Raw genomic sequence first — 11,082 nt, 5'->3', positions numbered from 1 at the left:
TTATGAGCTTCATTGAGAATTAAAGGAGGTCTTTTACATCCAGTTTCAAATAGGTTAGCCTGAAACAAGGTTTGTAGGACTTTAGAGTAAAAAAAAGAAATATTCTTATGTGGTAAATGCTTTAAAAGAAAATTAAGCTTAATATTTAATATATATATGTTAATATTATACATTATACATTTCAGAGTATCCATTTATTTAACTTGTTGTGAATCAGGAGTAGACAGAAAAAATGCAGTGTGAGATGCAGCATAGAAAATAAATGGCTGGAAATGCAAACAAAATTAATGAAAAGCCCAAAATGCATTTTTTCTGTCTGGTCTTTCAAAGAAGTTTGAAAAAGGATGAAAATAAGTTCAAAAAAACGAAAAAGATGCCTAAAAACCTCCATGGTTCTTAATAAATTAGGTTAAAAAGCAACCGATGCTGTCTTTATGTGAAATTGACCAAAGTGTGAAGCCCAAACAAACCAATGACTACTACAATGACAAATCACTCCCTTAAAAAGTTGTTCATATCTTCAAAACTATTTTATTAACCAAGAGATTTGAACCTTCAGTCAGTCAGTCAGTCAGTCAGTCAGTCAGTCAGTCAGTCAGTCAGTCAGTCAGTCAGTCAGTCAGTCAGTCAGTCAGTCAGTCAGTCAGTCAGTCAGTCAGTCAGTCAGTCAGTCAGTCAGTCAGTCAGTCAGTCAGTCAGTCAGTCAGTCAGTCAGTCAGTCAGTCATGGGAAATTTCAAACTTTTTTTTAACAAAAACTGAAAAATTGGTCGTGCAAAATTATTCACTTTGTAGTTCCACTTTTTCTGTGATTACAGCTGGAAGTTGTTTGGGGTTTGTCTCTATCAGTTTTGCACATGGAGAAACGGACATTTTAGCCCATTCCTCCTGAAAAACAGCTGGACCTCAGTGAGGTTGGATGGAGAGCATTTGTGAACAGCAGCTTACAGTTCTTTCCACAGATTCTTGATGGATTCAGGTCTGGACTTTGACTTGGCCACTCTAACACCTGGAAATGTTTATTTGTGAACCGTTCCATTGTAGGTTTTGCTTTATTTTTTGGATCATTGTCTTGTTGGAGGACAAATCTCCGTCCCAGTCTCAGGTCTTTAGCAGACTCCGTCAGGTTTTCTTCCAGAATGGTCCTGTATTTGGCTCCATCCATCTTCCCATCAATTCTAACCATCCTCCCTGTCCCTGCTGAAGAAAAGCCAGCCCAAACCATGATGCTGCCACCACCATGTTTGACAGTGGGGATGGTGTGTTGCTTTTGTTCGTGCCCTGGGTCTTCCCCAGGGAGGGAGGGAGGGAAAGAGGGAGAGAGAGAGATCTTGTTGCATGTTTCTAGATTCAAGTATGTTTTCACAAGTCAAGAACAAGATGGTGATGAGATTTTGGGATGAGAAACAGTCGCCACGGATAGGGGATGGAGTAAAGTTTGGCTCAGTGAGGGAAAAAAGTGCACCACGACTTTTTGATTTGATTTGATTTATTGATTTATTTCAAGCATTGTAGTCAAAGCATTAAAGAATTTACACATATTTATCAAACTCATTACAGAAATGATGAAATGCATAGATTAAAAAGACAGAAAATAAAACAAACACGTCACTTAAATCACATTTGCTTAATTAAATACAGTGATCATTAACTAAAGTATTAGTAGAGTTTGATTTATTGCTTGAAAAGGAGTGGGAAGAAGCAAGCTTATATAATCCCACCCCTACTGCGTTCATTCATTTGATAGTTTGACAGTTTTTGTAATCCATTTCTGATCAGATAGATTCTCTTCAAGTAACTTATCCAGTGCCTATTGATTAATGATTTTCAGAAAACATTCATTCGTGATTTCAGTAAACAGTAACGGTACCGATATGTAATAATCATTGATTATCATTAGAACACATGATCACATTAAATCAGTAATTATTGCTCCACATTGCAGATCAAGTAAACAAAATCAATAGCTTATTGATTGTAATTAAAACCTTTCAGTAATCATTAATGCACATTACAATGTAATATTTATTGGTTGTGATTAAAAGAGCTTCCTTAAATCCTCTTATCTTCATATCCTGAAATTAGAGTTTCTTTATACATTTTCATGACATTGGGAGTTTCTGAAGCTAGAGGCATTTTGCTTAAAAATCCCGCCTCTTTGACAAACTATGATAGTTATGGCAGTTTTTAGGTAAAAACTTGTTTTTCTCACTCTGAGCCCTGGTGTCATTACTCCTTAACACTGCTCCATTGTCTTCCATTATTAATTCAAAAATAATCTGATCATCTTTTACTATTTATTTTCTTTAACTGCAGTGAGACTAATGGGCCTATTGACCAAAGTGATACTGCTTTATCATCAATTTAAAATTAATCCTTTAATTTTAATGTAAATTTATGGCTTGATTTAAAATAATTAGTTCCTAATGATCCAACTGAATGGATAAAAATATCTTTGTTTTAGATTTGTTGTTATGTATAAACCCTAGTGTTTATACAGTAGATGCTTGTGGATCTGTAAAGAGAAAAAAACCTGCATGGGGTCTAAAAATCTGCATTTTGGGTATTTGTTTGCATTTAAAGTCCCTGTTTATCACTAACTTTATACATATTTATCCTTGAGTTTTGATAAACACATGCCCTGCATATTCTTTCATTTTCTCAAATTCTATATGAAAGTGTTTGTGATACTTTCCAGCTGTTTTGTGTATCCTTATAAGGAATAATGACGCTAAATGAGTTTATAGAGTTGTGATTAACGATCATTTCAGCCTTTTACGAGGGTCCCACGGGGGGAGGGGGGTCTAACGATGTGACGTCACGTGAAAAGCATCCAATCAAATACGCGGATGGAAATCTTTTTTTTTTTTTTCCTCCCCTTTTCCTGACCATCCGGTCGGCCACCATTTTGGGAGTCAAACGCACAGCGGACAGGCGCTGTCAGCTCCACTCAGCGGGGCTTCTTTTCTGGTTCCCCCGTGTGTGGTGGCCGTTTGAAAGACCCCCGGGCTCGGGGGGACGGACACCTGTCCGTCGTAAGCAAGCGGCGCTGGGGAGCCACTGTGGACCGGGAGGGTCGGGCGGCAGTCGGCTGCGCAGCCATGAATGACTGCAGAGAAACTGAAGGAAAATGTCATTTATTGCACTAGTTTTTGGTTAAAACTGGTCTTTCATTAATAACTTTAATTATTTTAACAAACTTTTCTGTTTGTAAGAAAAACTATATATAGTTATGACAAAGATTCAATATTTTTGATACAATTATCAATCATTTTAGGGTCTTAATTGCTCAATATATCATATTTACTGAATGTACCTTAGTTATTATCATTGTTAGTCCTATACTTCTTTTTTCTCCTTTACCTTAGTTTGTTTTTGAACTTTAAAATAACTTTAGATAGAAATGTAGGGTTTCACTGTTAATTTTCCCAGCAGGAGAATTCTGCTGCCCTGACTGTGCCTGACAGTAATTGGTTGGTCTGAGCATCTTTGAGTCAAGCAGTAAAAACATCGGGTCAACTCTGTGCTTTAAAATGAAGTCAAATCAAGTACATTTTAAATGGTAAAACCTTTTCATGTGACTGAAAGTCTGATTAAATTAAGGCTTCATAAGATTGTTTTTATTTTATTTTTAATGGTTTTCTATTTTCCTTTAAAAGTAAGTAAATAGCATTTAGACAACTAAAAAGTAGACTACTTTTAGAAATTCTTGCACATTGAAATTTTTCTTGCATCGCTTTCAGTTTAGTCCATTCAAAAGTATTGGTGCATAATAGTTAATACTTTAAAAGTTGTTATTGATGCAAATTTAGTGTCAAGTTGAAATTTCAGTTAATAGTATTTCTGTTATCTCTTGCCTTTGTGAAGCCTGCTTTTCCCTCAAACAGCCATTCAAGAAAGTTGTAACTTTACACCTGTTTTTGTTGCTTAAAGACACACTCCAATGAAAACTGTGTTTTTGGTGTTTTTAGCATGTTATGGTAGCATTTTTCTGATAATGGATCACATAAATAAGATAATTTAATATCAAAACTGCATTTCTGAATGTTTCTTAATTCAAATCACATTAAATCAGGAGCAGACTAAAATGCTGTTTGAAAAAGGCTCAGTTGTGATGTAATGGGCAGGCCAAAGTCTTGCTTTTCTGCTCCATTCTGCCACATCCACATGCAGACAAATAAATCCATGTACGTATTTGTTGTCCTCGTCTGTTCTGGGATCTGGAACAAAACTCTGCTGCTGGATTGCTCCAATACTGCTCTCCAATTTTGCTACCCCATAATGTTAGGCTGGGGTTACGAGGGGCTGGAAGCTATTGGGAGAGAGTATAAACAATAGGATGATGGGAAGTCGGGGCAGGCTACTCCACGGTAACAGTCCTGTCTCCAACTCAGTGGTGAATTTCTTATGAACTACTCTTCAGAAACTACAATATTATAGTATATAATATACTATATGATACTATATTACCTGCCTTGACTCACACATGCCATCCCATTCCTAACCCATAGAGATCAATGTGATGTAGTCCACCTTTTGTAGCTTTTACAGCTTCAACACTTCTGGGCAGGCTGTCCACAAGGTTGAGGAGTGTGTTTATAGGAATTTTTGACCATTCTTCCAAAGCGCACTCGTGAGGTCAGACTGATGTTGGTGCAGAAGGCCTGGCTCTCAGTCTGCCCTTTAATTCATCGCAATGGGGTTCAGGTCAGGACTCTGTGCAGGCCAGTCAAGTTCATCCACACCAGACTCTTTCATGCATGTCTTTATGGACCTTGCTTTGTGCACTGATGCACAGTCATGTTGTAGGAGGAAGGGGCCACTCCAAACTGTTCCCACATGGTGGGGAGCATAGAATTGTACAAAATGTTTCAGTATCCTGAAGCATTCAGAGTACTGTGGGGTGTGGGGTTGTTTTTCCAAGAACTGAAAAACAACCCCACACCATAATACCTCCTCCACCAAATTTCACACTAGGCACAGTCCAGTCCTTAATGTACTGTTGTCCCGGCAACCTCCAAACCCAGACTCATCCATCAGATTATCAGATGGAAAATCATGATTCGTCACTTCAGAGAAGGCGTCTCCACCACTCTAGAGTCCAGTGAAGGCGTGCTTTACACCACTGCACCCGAATGCAGCTGCTCGGCCTTGGATACCCGTTCCATGAAGCTCTCTGCGTACTGCACTTGGGCTAATCTGAAGGTCACATGAAGCTTGGAGCTCTGCAGCAATTGACTGCAGAAAGTCGGCGACCTCTTTGCACTATGAGCTTCAGCATCCGCTGACCCCTCTCCATCAGTTTACATGGTCTACCACTTTGTGGCTGAGTTGCTGTTGTTCCCAAACTCTTCTATAATGTTATGATAGAGCTGACAGATGACTGTGGAATATTTAGGAGCGAGGAAATTTCCCCACTGGATTTTTTTGCACAGGTGGCGTCCTATGACAGTTCCACGCTGGAATTCACTGAGCTCCTATTCTTTCACAAATGTTTGTAAAAACAGTCTGCGTGCCTAAGTGCTTATATACTTGTGGCGGTTAGGAGACATGATTTTGATCATTTGGATGGGCGAGCCAATAATATAGTGTATGTTCTAGAAAATGACAGATTCACAGATCCACCTGGATCTTCGCAACAAGGACCCAGCCTACCGCTTTGGAGTGAAAGTCAGCACAGTAATAAAGACAGTGCATCACATGATCAACATCGTGTCCTCCACTCTGGTGCCGACAGCTGTTTTCTGGCCGTCTAGAGCTGAGCTGAGGAAAAACCTGCCAGAAGCTTTGCGCGCCTCCCACCCGGACTGTGCCGTCATCGTAGTCTGTTTTACTATGCCTTTTGAGGAGCCAGCCCCCTGGTACAGCATGCTGTCGGGCCCCATAGAGAGCCCTGTCACTGCAGTAACAGAGTGCTCCTCCAACATCTCAACTTTGGACAAGATTGAGCAAGTTGCCTGTGCCCTGAACAACCTCTGCATCTCTGCTGCGCCATTGGAGTGACTTATGTGAAGAAAACCCAGACGACCTTAACAATCACTTATTGCCCTGTTCCAACCGCTGTGAGAAGCAAACGTGTCCTCAGACGGTGGAGCCAGGTGGAAGTGTGTTAAAGTATCTGGTCGGTGTGGCTCCTCAAGGCGTGGTCACCTTCGTCTCCAGGGGATTGCTGGGAAACATCAGCGACAGGAGCTTGGCTGAAGGCTATCTTTCTGGCAACCCATGATCTGGACATCAGGGAGTCTGTTGCAGCCCGGGGAGCCCAGTTCAAAATTGCTGGCGTGTGTGCAGAGGGGGCTGATGTTTCAGAGAGTGTGCAGCAGCATGTGGACAGGGTCGTCTCCGTGGTGAAGCAGCGCTACAGCATGCTGTCGGGCCCCATAGAGAGTCCTGTCACTGCAGTAACAGAGTGCTCCTCCAACATCTCAACTTTGGACAAGATTGAGCAAGTTGCCTGTGCCTTGAACAACCTCTGCATCTCTGCTGCGCCATTGGAGTGACTTATGTGAAGAAAACCCAGACGACCTTAACAATCACTTATTGTTTCATTGGGTTTTATGCAGTTTTTAGAGTTTTTTTTCTCATGCGAGGAAAGCAAACTTTCATTTGCAGAGTCTTTTTCTAGTCCCTGATTACGACTGCATTACTGTTGTTTCTTCTCTGCTTGTAAACGCAAGCAGCAGCATGACGATAAGTGTTACAATAACCCGTCTGCCTTTCTTGGCTCAATCCTTTCCATCCAAGCCAGGTAGATTTAACAAAGTCTTCTGGTGGAATGATCAGTGTAACATGAGCACACCATTCTTCTGCTTCAAATACAGATTTTGAATTTATAAATGTCCTACTCTGTTTTGTAATTTTCTTCAGAAAAAGGTTTGCACAGAATAAGCAAAGAACCTTTATCTCTAACTACGGTAGCTTGTTCACACCAGACTAAGTTATTGAGCAAATTCAGTAGTACCCGGAATATCTGCAAATGAAGCGGCTCTAAAAGCCTTATCTAAATGTCTAAAGCTACTGTGTTTGCTAATACCAGAAGCCTATTTTGTGATAATTGCCTCTGTTAATAAAGTCTTCCAAATGAGCCTTTGATTTATCTTTTAAACGCCTTCATTATTGAACCTTGCAAGCATTTGGTTTGCTCCAAAGAATCATTCTTTCAACGTGGTTGTGTAGCTCATTGTTGTTTTCCACTGGTATCTTCTGATCTCAGGCACAGACGGTTGCAGAAGTTTCTGCTTGTTATCACAGATCATTTGCATTCTCCAATTGTTTTTTCTTTAGTCGTCATTCCCTTCAGCCTATGTGTCTGCTGATGGGGAAAAAGCACATACAGTACACTTCATCAGCAGAACTGTAGTGAATTGATTTCCACAGTGATGCTTTTGCTTCTTAAGCTTGTATATAATTGCATGAATCTTTGTAGCTGTTCCTGTTTGAGTCATCTCAGATACAACAAATGACATATGGAGAAGAAAACCTTTATGTTTTTAGTTTCTCATTTTGTTTCTTCTTAACCCTTGTGCTATCTTAGATGACCTCACCCTTACATTGTCGTGTTCTCCCTACCATGACAAAGATGGATAAAGGTGGAAAGATTTCATGAAATCCATGGACACCAGTGAAGATCACAAATCATTGAAGAAAAAAAGGTTCAGAGCACTGTCTAGTGGGTCTAGATGACCCAACTCCCAATGTTAAAGTGCCTAGGATAGCACAACAGACACTGTTTCAACTGTTCAAAAAAAGTTGCCTTCAGACATAAAATTATAAAGTATTGTTCATTGTATTTTGTTTTCTAGGCTGAAAAAACACTAAACGTTTGGGGTAGAAACCCCATTACCCTCACTCATTTCTCAATTCTTGGATAACTTGTCCACGTTAGTAATGTGTCATCCTTGATTATAGTTTGTTTTTGCTTTGATTTATTTGTTCAACGCTCAAGATTTCTGCTGAAGTGGTGGAGGAGTGACAGTAATGTAATGTACTGCTATATTTTCATTTATGAAAGGGAGAAAAATGCTCAGAAGGCTCCACCTTGAAGTATGTGGTGCGGTCAGTGAGGAAAGAAGACAGATGCTTCACTCCTAAAAAAATTTACTTCAACTCGTTAACATGCAGATCTGGAATTCTGGGAAATTTTGAATCAAAAACAAAACTACTGACTTTATGATTTAAAATTCTTGCAATCTGAAAATACTTTCATTTTGTATGAAAAAATCATCAGTTTGAGTAGTCAGCTGCTGTTATTCACACACGTTTTTTTGGTTTTGCACAACTTCGCAACAATGTACGCAAAAGTCACAAAAGTTTAGGAAAAAAAATCCAATTTAAAACAAACTACAAGCGGTAAAATCACATAATTAAAAATCCTTACCTAAATAATTGCAGTCAGTGTTTTTTTTTCCAAGATTGAATTGATCAATTTTCATCCAATGGAAAGATAATATTTTGAAAAACTGTGGCAAAAATAATTTTAAAATAATTTTCTTGTTTATTGATGTTTTGTTTGGTTCTAAAATATTATAACTATTTGGGTGAATATTCTTCCTTTAATGCTAAAAACAAACATTGTTTGTAATAACGCCATTGTTTTTTTGGTAATGTCTGCCAAAGAAACAGCGCTTAGTTTGAGAGGTGAGTAGAATATTAGAAAAATGGGATTACAAAAAAGTTTATACTCAGGTAGAAGCAAAAATGATTGTTTAGTCAAGTATAAGTAAAAAGTGTTAGTTACTGAAGTATTCACAAAGTGTCAAGAATAGTAATCTATAGATGCAGTGTTAAAATATGTTGGCCAAAACAGTTGACCTAGATCTAGTTTCAAAATGTTTGTAAACAACTTTTCCCTTTGGTTCTGGCATTAGAAAAAAATCTATATTTATCCATTAAGTTTGTTAAACCTAATTAACCTAATTAAAAAAAATAAACTTTCTTGGTAGAAATCTTTTAACAGACTGACGTCAATGTTGCTTACAATGCATCCTTGAATAAATTATACAGAAAACGTTACTGGACTAAAGCAACTTACTGTAACCTTTCTTTGTAGTTCTAAATGTGATTTTTTTAACTAACTTTTAAGTTTTTAAATGATATACTTGTGCAAAGTTGATTTCAACTACACAAAAACTGGAATCTGCTGCAGGGTGAGTCGTGGTCGTAATAGACGATCTCTGTGTGAGTGCTGACGTGCGTTGGTCCGTCACGTGACCTGAGGAATGTTAACAATGCAGCGAGTGTCCAACTTTGTGCTGCATTTCGGATCCTTCTTTGAGTCTGGGGAGAAAATGGAGGCTCGTTTTATCCTTCCCAGCCCGTCGCCGTGTCTTCGCTGAGCGCGTGCCTTCAGTCTCCGCGTCCAGCAGCTAAACGAGCAACTTTTTCCCGCTACTTCTTGTAAGGAACTGACTCTCTATTCTTTGGGATTCTTCTTGTCTTGGCACTTCTCTCATCACACATGGTAAGTTGGGTTACTCGTTAAGGGATAGGGAATGCTAGTTAAGTTGTTTCTACAACTTGTTGCTGAAAAGTGGGAGGGGGGGAATGCCCCATAATAACGCACATATATGTTACCGTTACGGGCTAACAGAAACGGAATCGTTTCTCGGTTTGAAGCGGCTCTGTGGTTTTTACGGGAATGCCTCCATTTTTTTCCCTTTTCCTTCACAGGAATGCGTTGCTCTCAGCCCCCAGCCCTGCCCGGGGTTCAGCGGGGGAGGCCACAGAGCGTTAAAACGCTGGCTTCCGCGTGTGTACACACCTTTCAGACAAACAACACGGATAACGGTTTGATGAGATCAGGAATATATATCCAGGCCACACACGGTTATTAACTGACATTTCTATGGATCAAAAATCCCCCTTTTAGTTCACTGAAAACTGCTTGGAAGTGACCCCCCTCCCCGCACTGATTTAAAACACTAATTGAGTGTTGTGTGACAAAACTTGGTCAACAGCTGTTATGGTTAATTCTATGCACTTTCTGTATAAATTAGTGGGAAAACATACAAACCCCACATGTCAGTAGACCTACTCCAGGTGACATCCCACTTTAATAAAATAAATTAAATGTGTCCAGATGTGTGAAGACTAGAGATATAAAGATTTGATTCATATCCAAGCTGGTGATTGACGATATAATTCGTAGTTGTATGTGTAAAAGTAAACAAGAATGAATGGTAAATCCATTCACATTTTAGTTTCCTGAAGTTCAGCCTACTGTTGTTTTTCCACATCAAAAATAATCCAAAGGGAACATTAGTAGAAAATCTACCACACTGTATGGTCACATTTCTTTGCTAAATTTCAACCCATTGGACTGGAATGATGGACTGATCAGTTTTTGTTGCATCACACGCGTGTTGTTTGCTTTAGTAAAACAAACCTACCATGTCTCAATCCAAATAGTATTTTCCAGTATCAATAATGTAATTTTCAAATGATTTTCTAATAGGAAAGGTCAATTTAATTAACACTGATCAATTTGGTTGGATCGTAGGAATAGCAATTGATTAAGTTGATTAATCGTTACACCCTGAATGATGACACAGCAACAGGTACAGTATGTGTGGTGGTACAGCAGTGCTTAGGACTCCACTTCTCTCAAATGAAGGGTTTGCTTGGCTATTTGAGTTGTTTTATTTAGAATAAGCTTGGTGGAGTAGGAGGTTGAATGGATAGCTTAAGGTTTGTGGATGTTTGGAGATTGTTTAGAAGCATGTTATGTTTAAAGTAGGAGGCCGATCACTAGACGGCCCTCTGCAAATGAGAAATCATCAAAGATGCACTTCTGTTATATGACAAGATTTGCAGCTGTGGGAAATCTCATTTATTTATGATTTTGGGTTTGTTTTGTCATCTGTTGCTTTTGAATTTTTATTTTACTTGTGCAGTGCATATTTTATTTCAAACCATGCTAAAAATTGCAGAGATAAACTTTGTTTTGTTCATCCTAAAACTGAAAGTCAACACCTAGTGGTCATTGTTGGAACTGCAGACACACTGGTCTTTGTCTAAAGGCCTGTTCACACCGGGACGAATTTCGCCGGCGATTTTCGCCGACGTTTAACGCCTCGTGACTAAA

General features: G+C 39.1%; 1 protein-coding gene across 2 annotated transcripts in view; it reads left to right on the top strand.

Moving 5' to 3' along the window:
* The first annotated feature begins 9,208 nt into the window (after positions 1-9,208).
* Positions 9,209-11,082, top strand: part of lats2 (large tumor suppressor kinase 2) — a 31,232-nt gene continuing 29,358 nt past the window's right edge. Inside the window, exons 1-2 of one of the 2 annotated variants that reach the window (XM_023950552.1) lie at positions 9,209-9,459; positions 9,669-9,747. The gene's annotated coding sequence lies outside the window, so the exon portion shown is untranslated. The remainder of the gene's footprint in view (positions 9,460-9,668; positions 9,748-11,082) is intronic. The other variant, XM_011489447.3, reaches the window with a different exon arrangement.

Source organism: Oryzias latipes, chromosome 21 (genome assembly GCF_002234675.1).
Source record: "Oryzias latipes chromosome 21, ASM223467v1".
Taxonomy (NCBI): domain Eukaryota; kingdom Metazoa; phylum Chordata; class Actinopteri; order Beloniformes; family Adrianichthyidae; genus Oryzias; species Oryzias latipes.
Note: the sequence above shows the minus strand (reverse complement) of the source record. Positions and strands in the feature narration are given on the sequence as shown.